We start from the raw sequence: 14,505 nt of genomic DNA on the forward strand, positions 1-14,505 counted from the left end.
TGCAAATCAGTCTGTCCCTGTGCCTCATGGGAACAGTCCAGCCCGAACTGCCAAGCCAAGTCTTTCCTGGACTGGAAACAAGCTTCTGAGGACCAGTTTCTGGCATTCCAGCCGTCTTCAGCCCGGCTTGTCTGAATCCAGTGGCAAAGTGAGCAAGGGACTCACGACTGAGCATACCCTGCCACACTTATTGGCAGCCAAAAGTGGTACAAAAGGGGGTGGTGATGGACGGAGCATCTGAATCAATCAAACACTCACACCCAGTAAAAAGATCTGGGTTTAATCCATCACCTTTCTTTAGCCCACTCTTCCACCCCAGTTCAGACATGGCTATGTGCAAATCAGTCTGACCCTGTGAATCATGGGAACAGTCCAGCCGGAACTGCCAAGCCATGTCTTCCCTGGACCGGAAACAAGCTTCCGAGGACCGGTTTCTGGCTTTCCAGCCGTCTTCAGCCGGCTTGCTTGAATCCAGTGGCAAAGTGAGCAAGAGACTCACGTCTGAGCATACCCTGCCATACTCATGGCAGCCAAAAGCGGGACAAAAGGGGGTGGTGATGGACGGAGCATCTGAATCAATCAAACACTCACACCAAGTCAAAAGGTCTGGGTTTAATCCATCACCGTTCTTTAGCCCACTCTGCCACACCAGTTCAGACATGGCTATATGCAAATCAGTCTGACCCTGTGCCTCATGGGAACAGTCCAGCCCGAACTGCCAAGCCATGTCTTCCCTGGACCGGAAACAAGCTTCCGAGGACCGGTTTCTGGCATTCCAGCCGTCTTCAGCCCGGCTTGCTTGAATCCAATGGCAAAGTGAGCAAGGGACTCACGTCTGAGCATACCCTGCCACACTCATGGCGGCCAAAAGCGGTACAAAAGGGGGTGGTGATGAACAGAGCAACTGAATCAATCAAACACTCACACCCAGTCAAAAGGTCTGGGTTTAATCCATCACCGTTCTTTAGCCCACTCTGCCACCCCAGTTCAGACATGGCTATATGCAAATCAGTCTGACCCTGTGCCTCATGGGAACAGTCCAGCCCGAACTGCCAAGCCATGTCTTCCCTGGACCGGAAACAAGCTTCCGAGGACCGGTTTCTGGCATTCCAGACGTCTTCAGCCCGGCTGGCTTGAATCCAGTGGCAAAGTGAGCAAGGGACTCACGTCTGAGCATACCCTGCCACACTCTTGGCGGCCAAAAGCGGTACAAAAGGGGGTGGTGATGGACGGAGCATCTGAATCAATCAAACACTCACACCCTGTCAAAAGAACTGGGTTTAATCCATCACCGTTCTTTAGCCCACTCTGCCACCCCAGTTCAGACATGGCTCTATGCAAATCAGTCTGTCCCTGTGCCTCATGGGAACAGTCCAGCCCGAACTGCCAAGCCATGTCTTTCCTGGACTGGAAACAAGCTTCTGAGGACCAGTTTCTGGCATTCCAGCCGTCTTCAGCCCAGCTTGTCTGAATCCAGTGGCAAAGTGATCAAGGGACTCACTTCTGAGCATACCCTGCCACACTCATGGCGGCCAAAAGTGGTACAAAAGGGGGTGGTGATGGACGGAGCATCTGAATCAATCAAACACTCACACCAAGTCAAAAGATCTGGGTTTAATCCATCACCGTTCTTTAGCCCACTCTGCCAACCCAGTTCATACATGGCTATATGCAAATCTGTCTGACCCTGTGCCTCATGGGAACAGTCCAGCCCGAAACATCAAAGAGCCGCGCTAAAAAGACTAAAATGAAACATCAAGCAAGAGGGTGAAAATGAAGCATGGGCCAAACTTCTATACAACACCAACAGTAACAACAGTGCCTGTTTCTGGGAAACAGTTCATGGCTTCATGCGTCCGCAGCACAAAGAAATAGGATCTCACATCATTGAAGAGACATGGATAAAATATCTCTCCAGTCACTTCAATGATTACACAGAGCACCCAGGAGCCCAAACAGGGACTAGTAAGATCCCAGAGAGAAATCAGAAAACGTGTACCCTAGAGTCACTGGGTCAGGCCCTCTCAGGCATAAACATCATCCACTCAGAGACATCGAGGCTCCAGCAGTCAGACTTAATTAAAAAACAGATGGCTAAAGGCAGGAAAGAAGGCGCCCCAGGCCCAAATGGCATACCACCTGCCCTCTAAAAAGCAAAGTACAAAGAGTGGTCTGAAATTATGCAACCTCTTCTCTTGGAAATCAGATTACTAAACAGAATTCCTGAATCTTGGAAGGGTTCGACGATTGTTCCAATCCACAAAAAGGGAAACAAGGCTGAACCAAACAACTATCGCAAAGTAGCCCTTACTGAGGTGAAATATTTTGCCGGCACTATATTAAAGGAGCTTACACTTTGGGCTGAGTCAAATCTGATAATACCGCTGAATCAGATAGGCTTTACAAAAATGACTGGAACATCAACAAACATTCTCGCCATGTCATTATTATCGATGAGAAAATCATCTAAGATACCCTTACATCTGTGCTACATCGACTTTAGCGTTGCATTTGATAACATCGAGAGAGGCAGACTTTGGGGAAAACTAGCGCAATGGGGCCTACCACGGTTGACCCTAAATATGCTGATGCTCCTCCACACGGACACCTGGGTGCAGGTGAAATTAGCAAGCGGCACCCACCTGTCCTCAAAAGTCCCAACTACTAAAGGCTTGAAACAAGGTTGCGTGCTTGCGCCAACCATTTTCAATCTTTTTATGGCGGACTTATCGAAATCGCTCGATGCCTGCAATTCTCATTCCCCAAGGACAGGAGGAAAACCCTTGAGCAACCTTTTGCATGCAGATGATGTAGCTTTACTCAGTCACACTTGCATTGGCCTTCAACAACTCCTTACTGAAATGCAGAAATACGCCAAGGAAAATAACTTACAAATAAATCTCAGCAAGACACGCACAATGGCAATTAACACCAACAAAAAACAACAGAAGAGCTGGTTTCTCAGTGGCATAAAAATTGACCCAGCTTGCGAGTATAAATACCTTGGAGTCACATTCGATAAAGAAGGCTCTTTCGCGCAACAGAAGCTGGAAATAAGAAGGAGAGGCTCATTGATTACCTTGACAATGAAAAATCTGGCAACGCAACTGATGGGTCTGACAATGTCCCCGTTTCTGAAGGTAATCCAGGCAAAACTGCTTCCCTCGATCACCTACGGCAGCGAGGCAATGCGGGGAAGGGACTCCAAGGACCTGGATAGCATACTGGTCAAGGCCTACAGAACAATGTCCTCGCTCCCGACTTTCAAATCTCCTGCTCAAATAAGATTGGAGTTCGGCATGCAAAAAGAAGATCTAGCCAGGAATGGAGCATACATCACTTGCTGCCATACACTAAGAAGCGCTACCACAAATACACTAAACTCTCTGCTATGGAGTGAAATACAAAGCACGGACGCTTCAGAGGCAAGAAATTACCTTCAGTCAGCCTTGGAAGTCACCAAACCCTCAGATCTCTGGAACAAACAACTTGGGCATAGCAGCTTCATAAAAATAGTCTGGAAAAATATCAAATCGCTCTCCTGGGGGATAAGGCTTTATTCTCAAAAAGATTGCATGCATGGATGACTTTAAACTCCTACAAATCATTTACACCACAAACATACTTCAACCAGGGGTACCCCAAAGCCATAAAGATGAACTTCTCAAAGTACAAACTAGGGATTCTGCCATGCACAGGGCACCTACCACCATGGCTGAGGAAAGACGGCAATAAGACCTGCAGGATATGTAACTCCAACAATGGTGACATCCTTCACGTAACCTGTCTATGTGAAGAACTGCAACAAGCAGGCCAATTGCTTCTTAAAGACCAATTTAAGCAAAGAGGGATTGGCACCAGAAACTGCATATTTGTGAATATCTTGAAAGTGGCCGAACAGAAAATGCCAAAGCTAGTGGAAAATACTTCAGACGCAGGCCGATTAGCAGATGGACAATAGGACCAAATGGGCAGTGGCATCTTACTGAACATGTCTGTCTAGCACCAGTGTGACATCATTGAGCAAGCAGAGCCCATGGGACAAATACAGCTTACGGCTGAACAGGACAAGAGCTTTTTAACACAGAGATCAGCACTGTTCTGTAGATAGAAAAAAAATAAAAACGTACTATATCCAGCTTTGCTGAGTTTCTTCTTAATTCAGAGGAAGTTCCTATTCCATGACCTTTTTTAAGTGTTTTTCATAATGATGTTTTAAGAATTTTTAAAATCTGTGTTGCAATGGTTTTAATTAACTATGCAAATAAAATAAACTTGAAACTTGAAACATGCAGCTGTAAACATCCTGGATTAACTTATTAGCAAGATGTATGAAAGGCTGTGGGCCAGACGTCTCAGAATTGGATTTGGTGGCATGGGTAGCGACAGCAATATAGCGAAGGACAATCAATAAATCAATCAATGATGAAATTGGTAGAGCACACTACTTACCCACGAGGGTCTCAAGGCACTGGGGTGTGCTGCTACAGCTCGAAAGAGCCAGGTCTTGAGTAGTCTCCTGAAGGTAAGTAGGTCTTGGGTCTGCCATAGGAGGAGGGGGAACGTGTTCCATGTCCTTGCGGCGATGTGGGAGAACGATCTGCCACCGGTGGTCACTCTTCGGAAGCGGGGGACGGTGGCAAGGGTGTGGGCGGCGGAGCGGAGCTGGCGGTTCGGGGTGTAGAAGGTGAGTGGTCTGTTGAGGTATGCTGACCCGGTGTCATGGAGTGCCATGTGTGCATGGGTGAGGAGTTTGAAGGTGATCCTCTTGTTGACGGGCAGCCAGTGCAGGTCTCTCAGGTCGAGTGTGATATGGCTGTGTCGAGGGATGTCGGGGATCAGGCGGACAGAGGCGTTCTGTATGCATTGCAGTCGTTTCAGCAGTTTGGCCTGGGCTCCGGCGTAAAGGGCATTTCCGTAGTCTAGCCTGCTGCTGACGAGGGCCTTGATGACCGTTCTTCTTGTGTCGGTTGGGATTCACCTGTAGATCTTCCGGAGCATGCGGAGAGTATTGAAGCTGGAAGATGAGACGGCTCTGACTTGCTTGGTCATGAAGAGTGTTGAGTCGAGAATGAACTCCAGGTTGAGTGTGTGGCGAGTGGTTGTTGGTGCTGCTCCCAGGGCGATTGGCCACCAGGAGTCATCCCAGGCTGAGTGGGTGGACCCGAGGATGAGGACCTCTGTCTTGTCTGTGTTCACCTTCAGATAGCTCTTCTTCATCCATGTGGTGTCAGACATGTCAGATGGAGGCTATTTCAGGGTCCTCTGGCACAATGCATCAATCTGGTGGTGCAATTATTTCTCGAAAAGAAGATATAGTCAGCAACATACATTTCAGACATCCTTGTAAAGCCCTGAAGCAGTTTTGGATTAGTCAAGTCAAGGGATTAACAGGTAGTAACAGGGAGGGCTTTAAAACGTGCTTGCCCAAAAAAATCATGGTTTGCCCTCATGTCCCTCATTACAGGCCTAACATTGGGGAGCATTCATAGAAATTCCTGTGTATCGGTAGCTCCCTTGCAGAAATGAGCACTGACTCAATCCCAAGGCAGCAGATGTTACACCGACACAGGCTATAGGGACTGATGGTTGATAAGGTGATCTCATTATAGAACCAGGTGCTGACCTGATAGTTTGTGCTACCACTTCCAGATTGCACCATGTGGCATACCTGGCGCTGTCTCATATCGATTTGTGGCCATAATTTGAAGCATGTAGCAAAGATATTAGGATCCATGGACGACCGCAAAACACTATGAAACACAGTCTTTAGCATCCTCACATTGCTTGCATCTAGGACGCTTAGCAGGATTCATGTGACCCCCTTTCCTTGCGTTGCATAGTTCCATCGGGATAACGATCAGCGCATGATAACAAGGGCCACCATCACAGTGTCAGGCATCAACCAAGTCTTGGTCAACCCATACATAAAGGGCGCAGTAATGTCACCCCAATAATAGCTGGAAGCCAGATGGGATTCTGAGAAGCTAAAATCCAAAAGAAAAGATAAACTATGCAGTTGCTGGCGAACATGAAGTTTAATATTCACTGCATGCCCTATCCCCCATTTTAAAGTCAGGCAGCATTGAGGAGAAAATGTTCTGCTTCTGCAAAGGAGTTGATTTCACAATGTAAATACCTTGCTGCAGACAGAACAAGGACTGTAGGTATCCATAGAGCCACAATCCCAGAACTTTAGTAGCATACCAGCGAACTCAGTGGTCTGGGATGAAAGCAAGTTTGTGCTGTTCCAGGGTGCTTACACTGGAGGGCTCACCTGGTTCTGGGGGCAAGAACAGTGGCAGGCTTAAAAGTTGGGAGAGTTGGGGCCAGAGTTCTTCGGTGAAGCAGCTTGTCTGGTTGAATGGAGCCTTACTTGTGGCCCTAGTCCATCTTTGACCATTGGGTGTCTGCTCATGATGGTGACTGAAGACGTTCGATTGGCCCAATTGCTAATTTTCATTTGGGTTGGAGTGAAAAACATCCTGGACCTGACTGTTGAGCAGTGGAGTGTTGGACCGTAGAATTCTTTTAGCACTGCTAACATACCTGAGAGGGTCTTTGTCTGATGTTCTGTTAATTGATTTGATATGTAATGGTTCTGTGATCATGCTTATATCTGCTGTTTGTTTTTCGGTTGCCACACTAAAAGTAACTGTGAGCTAGGTCTCTACTGAGTGTTGCCTGTAGGAGGAGGATTACTCTCTGCTTCCTCTAGGTGTAATGGTACCTGCCGGCACTCCTTGTTTGCGTTTGTTGACCCAGTGGTAGATGTAGGAGCTTTTAAAGCCCATAATTCCTGTGTGATGGCCTTAGGTGACTCTTTTGTGGCTTCAGTTGTTTTTTTGTGTGATAGGTTATGCCGCTGATGGCTGTGATGGCAGTGAAGTAGTGTGGCTCACTGGTTAGAGGCGGCATACCCGAGAGCAGAGGACGGCCCGGGACTAGGGTTCGATTCCCGGCGCGGCAGGTTTCTGGACCAGGGTCAGCGGACTCGATAATTCTCTCGCCTCGGTGCCCACTCTGATCAGCGATCACACTCGGCAACTCTGGGCATTAGCTTGCCTCATCTTCACTAATGGCCCCACCAGACCGCCGGGGATGCCTGGTCTCACCCTGGAGATACCCATTAAGGGACCATCTCTCAGGGAAGCCAGGAAGGGTTTCGCAGCGTTCGAAGCGCCTTGGGACCCTACGGGTAAGTAGTGCGCTATATAAATGCCAATACATTTACATTTACATTTGGTTAATGGTCAGCACTCTCAGTTCTTGGTTTCATGGTCAAGTTGAATCTAAGAAAGGTTTTTTTTAGACCCCTGCTCTTGGTCCGCTTTGTTGGTGTTAGCAACATCTGAAATAAGGGATTTCCTTTTTCAAGGCATTGCTTTTTGCCATTCTGCAGGAAATAGGATTTATTGAGGGGGTAAATAGAATTGGGGGGGTCCCTTTGTGAAACTGGTTCATCTTGTGATCTCACTGGGTGAGACTGCAATGTTGTGATTTGTGTGATTTGCATTACCCTTTTCACTTTCATGAAGATGGTGAACATTCTTGTGAGGTGAGACAATGGTTTGGGTGTGGGAATTGCTTTTGACCCTTTGAGCTGTGCCCAGAATCTTACTTCAGAGGGGCAAAAAATATTAAGAGTCTGATTAAGATCTTGGCGGACAGGTTACTCAGTCACAACAGTGACAGATATCCAGTCTTCAGAAGTACAAATGCCATTAGAACATTGGAATGTTGGGAGCTCCATTGCAGACAATGGAGGGCTCCCTCCTCCTACCGGCCGGTAAAGGCCCGCAGAGCAACATTCCAATGTTCTACAAAGGCTTCTCGAAACTCGAGGGAATTTATATCCCCTCGAACTTCGAGAACCCATTGTTTAATTTGTTAGAACATTCTGCCCTCTAGTGGCAGAATATTCTAATAGCCTTACAGCACTAATAGCCTAACATAACATAACATAACATAACACTTCATAGCAGGTCTATACCGGCAATTAAAGTCCCGCTGTCTCGTTAAAGTCCCTTGCCTTCGGCTCGGGCCTTTAACGATTCAGCAGGGCTTTAATAGCTGGTATAGCCCGCTACGGCGGGCTATACGGCTATATTATATCCTACAGGATTTATATTTCAGTGGACGGGATATCCATCACTGTTGTGAAACCATCCACTAAGATCTAAATCAGGCCCTAACTTATACAGGATAGATAATCAATATGATTAGGAACCATTTCTTTCTAGATATGTCACTTGAAACCTCTTAATGCCACTGGGAGTTGAATCTGTTAATACCTGAGTTAAGGTCAGTAGGAACTCAAGCAATTCTAGTACAAACAGTGAGGTTGTAATGGTTGGTAGATGGTTCATTTTAGATATTTAATGATTTTGGGCCATATGTATCAAGAAAACGATTTGCGATTCTGAATTAGCGATTAATACCGAATCGCTAATTCAGAATCGCAAATCGGGATGTAACAACGCAATCGCACATTTTTTGCGATTCGGAGAAAATTGCTAAAAATTTGCGCGATGCAAATCAGCGATTCCTTAAACGTAAAAAATTGCAATTTAGCGAGTTTGCAACCAGTATTTCGCAAAATTGCGCGATCGCAGCCCGAAAATCGCTAAATTGCGATGTTCCCACGCAAAAAATCGCAAATTAGCCATTTGTTGGAAACATCCAATCGCAATCCTGATGCATAATGATGACATCACCATCCATGAAGTGAGTGATTACCCTAGGTGCTTCAGGACAGAGACAGAGAGTGTGAGAGTGTTGTTTGGAAGTCAGGAGCAATGGCAGAAGATGGAAACCAGGATGTCCCAGCAAGCCAGCAGGACCAGCAAGAAGGGGAAGCAGGCAGGAAGAGGAAACTAAAGTTTTCAGAGGCTGAACTGGAGACCCTCATCACCGAAATGGTGCCACACCATGAGGCATTATTTGGGAGGAGTTCCCACAAGTTGCCAGAAGCCAGCAAAAGGACGATTGGGAGGGCATCCAAGCCAAAGTAAATGCCCTAGGAGTCACCCACAGGACAGTGGAAGTGTTGAGGAAGCGCTGGTATGACCTGAGACCTCGCTCCAAGGAGAAGTTGGCTGCCAGGCTGGAGCAGTCCCAGCTCACTGGTGGGGGAACCTCCGATGTCCCTGACTCTACACCACTGGAGGAGCTGGTAGAGGCCACACTGCCTCCACAGAGTGTTGTGGGCGTGTCAGTGCTCGACAGCTCAGCACAACCAGCTGCAAGACCAGGTAAGAAGCATGCCTCCCCACCCTAAACCACCCCCAGCAACCCCCTGCAGCAACCTAGGGATTAGGGGAACCACATGGCAGGCTAGAGCAATTACACAGGCAGACACAGCAATGCATTATGGGAGTTGTAGTCACCATAGACTGTAATGTAGAATGTAGCTACAGATTTTAACTTAGTACAAATGTTCAGGTCAGGATAGGTGAATGACACAAGTAAAGTCAGGGAAGACAGTGAAAAATGTATTAGAACATCACATATAATGAAAAAAAAATTAACGTGTGCTGTTCTATCCACAGCACCTGCAAGTGGGAAGGCTACAGCCACTGCACCTGAGACAGGACCCCAAGCCTCAGGAGAAGGCAGCCATAGCCATGAATCAGATGGGGAGGACAGTCCTTTCATCGGCCACAGGGACAAAGTAGGAGAAACGTCAGGCCATTCAGGATTATGGATGACGATGAGGATGAAAATGAAAATGTGCAGTCTGATGCACCAGTACCCCAGCAGCAGGAGTCCAGACCAATGTCCAGAGGCAGGCGTAGACCCCGCACGGCCATTAGCTCCAATGTCCAACAAGAGGAATCTGTGTTCGCAGGCCTGGAGATGCACATGCTGCAGGTTCACCGGCTGCAAGCGAAGCACATGAAGGCCATTCAGAGGGAGATCAGGGCAGGGAACAGAGGAATGCGGGAGGAAATCAGGGGGGCTGTGCAGGTGCTGACTGCAGAGTTGAGAGTGGAACGCGCAGCCAGGCGCAAAGAAATGGCCCGCATGGACCACTACATGCGTGCTATTAATCGCCTGGCCTCCTCCACCAATATGCTGGCAAGGCGTGCCATAGAGACACAGCGTGAATTCTCCCATGGTATCCAGGACATAGCCACTGTAGTGGTGCAGTCAACTTCCACCCTTGACGAGCTGCGTGCGCTGCGCACTGCTGGACCCAGGGTGCTTACCCCCAGTGAGGAAGACTCACAGTCGGTGCGGAGCTCAAACACACCCACTGTTGAGAGGCGCCGTAGTGGCCGGAGCACCAGGCCTGTCACACTACAATAGGGACTGTATCGAAAAGCAAATACCACACAGGGGAGTTATGGGGCCAGGAACAGTGTAGCACTTGCTGCACTAATGACTGATTAAGTAGCACTGGGATGGAAACATGTGCTTTTGTTTTGGAGACTTCATCCATGTTTGTTTTGGATGTGTTACATTGTTGCAATTGGGTAGTAAACACGTTTGCAAAGCAAGAAGTTGTCAGTGTATCATTTTCACTCACCTAGAAGTAGTTTCGCATGATCTCATCACGCCTCTGTCGGCCAGCTGCAGCAGCAGCTATGCCAGCTTCCATGTGTATGGGTCCAGGTCCCTCCACGTCAGAGGATTCGGAGTCAGTCAACTCCATAGGTGTTCCTTCCCTGGTTGCAATGTTGTGGAGCATGGCACAAGCTACAACAATTTTGCAGCACGTCTCAGGGCTGTATTGGAGGGCTCCTCCACTCTTGTGTATGCATCTGAATCTGCTCTTCAAAATCCCACATTTTCTCTCGATGGTGCCTCTTGTGGAAATGTGTGCCCGGTTGTAGCGCCGCTCCCCAGCAGTGGCAGGATTCAGGTAGGGTGTCAGGATGAAATCCCGGACTGCATAGGCACTGTCCTCTGTGGGTGAAAATGTGTAAAGGTCAGTCACTGTGATGCACATGCTGGCCATGTCAAATGTGGGCTAACAGTGTGTGCTGTTACCTAGTAGGTATCCCTCTCCAAATTCCCCTCTTGAGAGTCTACGGTATAGCCCACTGTGTCGGAATATGAAGGCGTCATGTGTGCTTTCAGGGTACTTTGACACTATATGATAATGTTTTTGGCATCACACACCATCTGTATGTTCAGTGAGTGGTAGCATTTCCTGTTCCGGAATACATACTCTATGTTTGAGGGGGGTGAAATTGCAACATGTGTTCCATCTATACATCCTATGACGTGGGGAAATCGGGCTATGTTGTAAAATTCCTGCTTGGTCTGTGCTAGTTCCTGTGGGGTGCTGGGGAAGTGTATGTGATGTTGCATCCTATGTGTCATGGCGTCGAGGAACGCACGGAAAAAGCGTGACAGGGCACTTTGTGACACCACTCCTGCAGAGGCTATGACCCCCTGGAAACTACCTGAGGCCAGCAGGTGTAGTGAACAGAGGACCTGGATGTGAGTGGGTATGGCTTGTGTCTTACGGGTGGGGTGTTCTAGGTGGGGCCTGAGTTCCTCTATCAAATCAAGTATGCTGTCTTCCTCCAGTCTGTAATGGGTGTATATATCCACGTCAGTGCGTTGAAATATGGTGGTGCGCAACCGAATATCCTCTCCTGCCGTCTCCTCCTCTGCGCCAGAGCTCTCACTCTTCGCCTCCTCACTATCATGTACAGTCCGGACATTGTGGTAGGGAGTGTGTTGCATTCTGGGCTTCAATTTATAGTTTGCACCTGGGTACCACCTGCTCCCACTTGATGGTAATTGCAATTCCTTATTTTGCGATTTTGAGTATTTCGCTATTTGCGATTGTTTGATACATTCCATTGCGATTTCTAAATTGCGATTTCCACTTGAGCGATTTTTGCTAACAGGTTTCATCGCTAATTTGGAAATCGCTATTGTAATTGCTATTTAGCATTTTGGCTACGCTTGGGAATCGCTAATTTGCGATTCCTTACTTTGCGTGCGTTTTTGGCTTCATACATTGCGATTAGCGATTTTTGAGTCGCAAACGCTACTTTTTACCGATTCGCAGCGTTTGCGACTCATTTTTGGCTTCATACATATGGCCCAAAGAAACTTCCCTGATTTCCTAACTGAACTCCTCAGGCATAAAAAATTAAAAAAGAAGGCCAATCATGAGTATGAATTGTTTACTGATTTTGACATACAAGCGCAAGAGGCTTGTGTGAGGGTACATTGGGGGGTATGGTTGCAGGAGGAGAGTCCAGCGGGAGTATAGATGTAGCTGGTGAAAAACAGGGCACCTGTATTGACTGCTTGATTTCTTCAAAGATGTTTCGAATTAAAATCAGTACCATGTGTACTATGTTTACGCTTGTATTTCTTGAACACTAGGAGATAACAGTGATTTGCACATTAAGGTCAACTGTTTTTACATGAAGAAAAGTGTAAGGAATCGAATGAAACTAGATTTGTTTGTCCTATCATTATAGAGAGAACCTTGAAATGAGAACATTTGAGAGATAATTTGTTCTGTCAAATTTGTGTGCTAACCTTTAAAATAAACTGCACATTTTGATGCAATAAAAGGTTTTCTCCTTTTTGTGATGAATCTTAATGGATGTAATGCAGCAGTACACAATTTGATGGAAAGGGAAAAGGATACAGTTCAATTTACTGAAATCGGTTACTTAGCTACAGAATGCCCTTATCAAAGGTGGAATGAGGTTTGACTGAAGCATGAATATGAAGCTAGACAAGTGCCAGTGTGTCAACATTTCAGAACCTGTTGTTCTAATCTGAAAGTTAAAAAAAAACATGTTTACCATGAGCTTCTTAAACTGCAAATGTAAATGCATCTATTCTTATTTTAATAGCTGGTCAGAAGCCAATGAGCCTGACACCAAACATTTAGGGTCAGATTTACAATTACTGGTGCATTCCTGCATTTCGGCAGGGATGCGCCAGTAATTGTGCGCCGCAGTTCCGCCACCTCGATGCGCCGCATTTACAATGCGGCGCACCATGGGGCAAAAACGGAACAGATGTGTCATGCATCTGTGCCGTAAAAGCGGCGCATTGCTGGGGTTGCGTCGCAAGCACGACGCAGTTCCAGCAATGATAAGGGAGCCCTATGTGCACAATGCTGCGTCAATCCTTACGCCTGCTTCAAGCAGGCGCCGAGTTTTGACGCAGCACGGGCCCAAAAGTGACTGAGTGAAATCTTGTAGATTTTACTCAGCCACTTTTGGGAGGCGTTCCTGCACCGGAACGCCTCCCCCTGCGATGGTAACCCTCTTCTAGCGCAGGGCTTTACAAAGTGACGCATCTGGGAGATGCGTCACGTTGTAAATACCCCGCACCAATGCGCATCTTTTGCGCCGCCGCTGCGTCACAAAAGTGACACAACGGTGGCGTAAAAGCGATGCAACAGGCTTGTAAATCTGCCCCTAAATACATTATGAAGCCCACCACAGGAACCCTAGTGTAAAAAAATACCTTCAAAGGCTGGTGGCAAAAAAATCAGCTGCCTAACTGAAAACTCCCATGCATAGAAACATTTTCTGCTGCTTGGTAGGACAGGGAAAACAGGGAGAGGAACAAAGGGACGCCTGAAACAGAACACAGAAGGACAAACTCTAACTAATTTTTCCCAAGTTTCACAACGAAAATTAACACAAAATCCATCCCCATGCAAAATCCATGCTGTTTCGCAGAGGAATTGTCACAATTGTCCACTTAAAGGTTAGTCCACATCTAGCTGTGAACACATATATCTTTTGCCTTGGAATTAGACTTGATAGATAAATGGAAAGCCCACTGATTTTTTGAATCCCCCTAAAGCCAGATCTATTTTGACCTCCAGTTGACTGTCATTCACCATTCAAAGTTTCAGAGTTTATTGACTGATTGAAATTAATTATTTCATTGTCATACAACAAATACAACAATTCATCATTCATTTAAAACATTTCATAGCTTTATCACCTTAGACAACTTTTCTGTTTTTAGTGTGTCAAGGGACCACCACTTCATTAAAGATTTCCTGGTTCCCTTAGACTCTTTTAAATCACCTTATCATCAGCCTATATAACCCCTTCATTTGTACCTATCAAACAGCGTTATGATCAGCTGATCGCCACTGAAGATCCCCCATTACCGGGCTCGTCAGGCATTTCAGTGCCAGCCTGACGAGGAGCACCCAATGATGAAGCATGACACTACTAGGTGTGTTAGGGCACTTTGATCTGATCATTTGGATCCCCGAAATGTGGTTGGTCGCACCCCTTTTTAAAACTTTTAGGGCCTATTCTGTCACTATACTTGAGGAACTGTCCCCTCTGTGTTTCTTGTACATTAACCTTGGAGGCTGGACCTCTCTAAATATTACTCCTCCTCCCTCCTTTGATTATATGCAGTCAAGACATTAGCATTACATTCTGGGTCATTATTATTAAGCATTTTTTATTTCTTTAAATATTTTGCTATCTTTATGTGTTAAACGTTTGTCTTTGTATTTCAGTGAAAAGAAACCTAGTGAGATTC

At 46.7% G+C, this 14,505-nt stretch overlaps 1 protein-coding gene across 3 annotated transcripts in view; it reads left to right on the forward strand.

Moving 5' to 3' along the window:
* The window catches only part of KYNU (kynureninase), a 940,604-nt gene that overhangs the window by 484,398 nt on the left and 441,701 nt on the right, over nt 1-14,505 (forward strand). The window lies entirely within an intron of this gene.

Source organism: Lissotriton vulgaris, chromosome 2_1, assembly GCF_964263255.1.
Source record: "Lissotriton vulgaris chromosome 2_1, aLisVul1.2, whole genome shotgun sequence".
NCBI lineage: Eukaryota > Metazoa > Chordata > Amphibia > Caudata > Salamandridae > Lissotriton > Lissotriton vulgaris.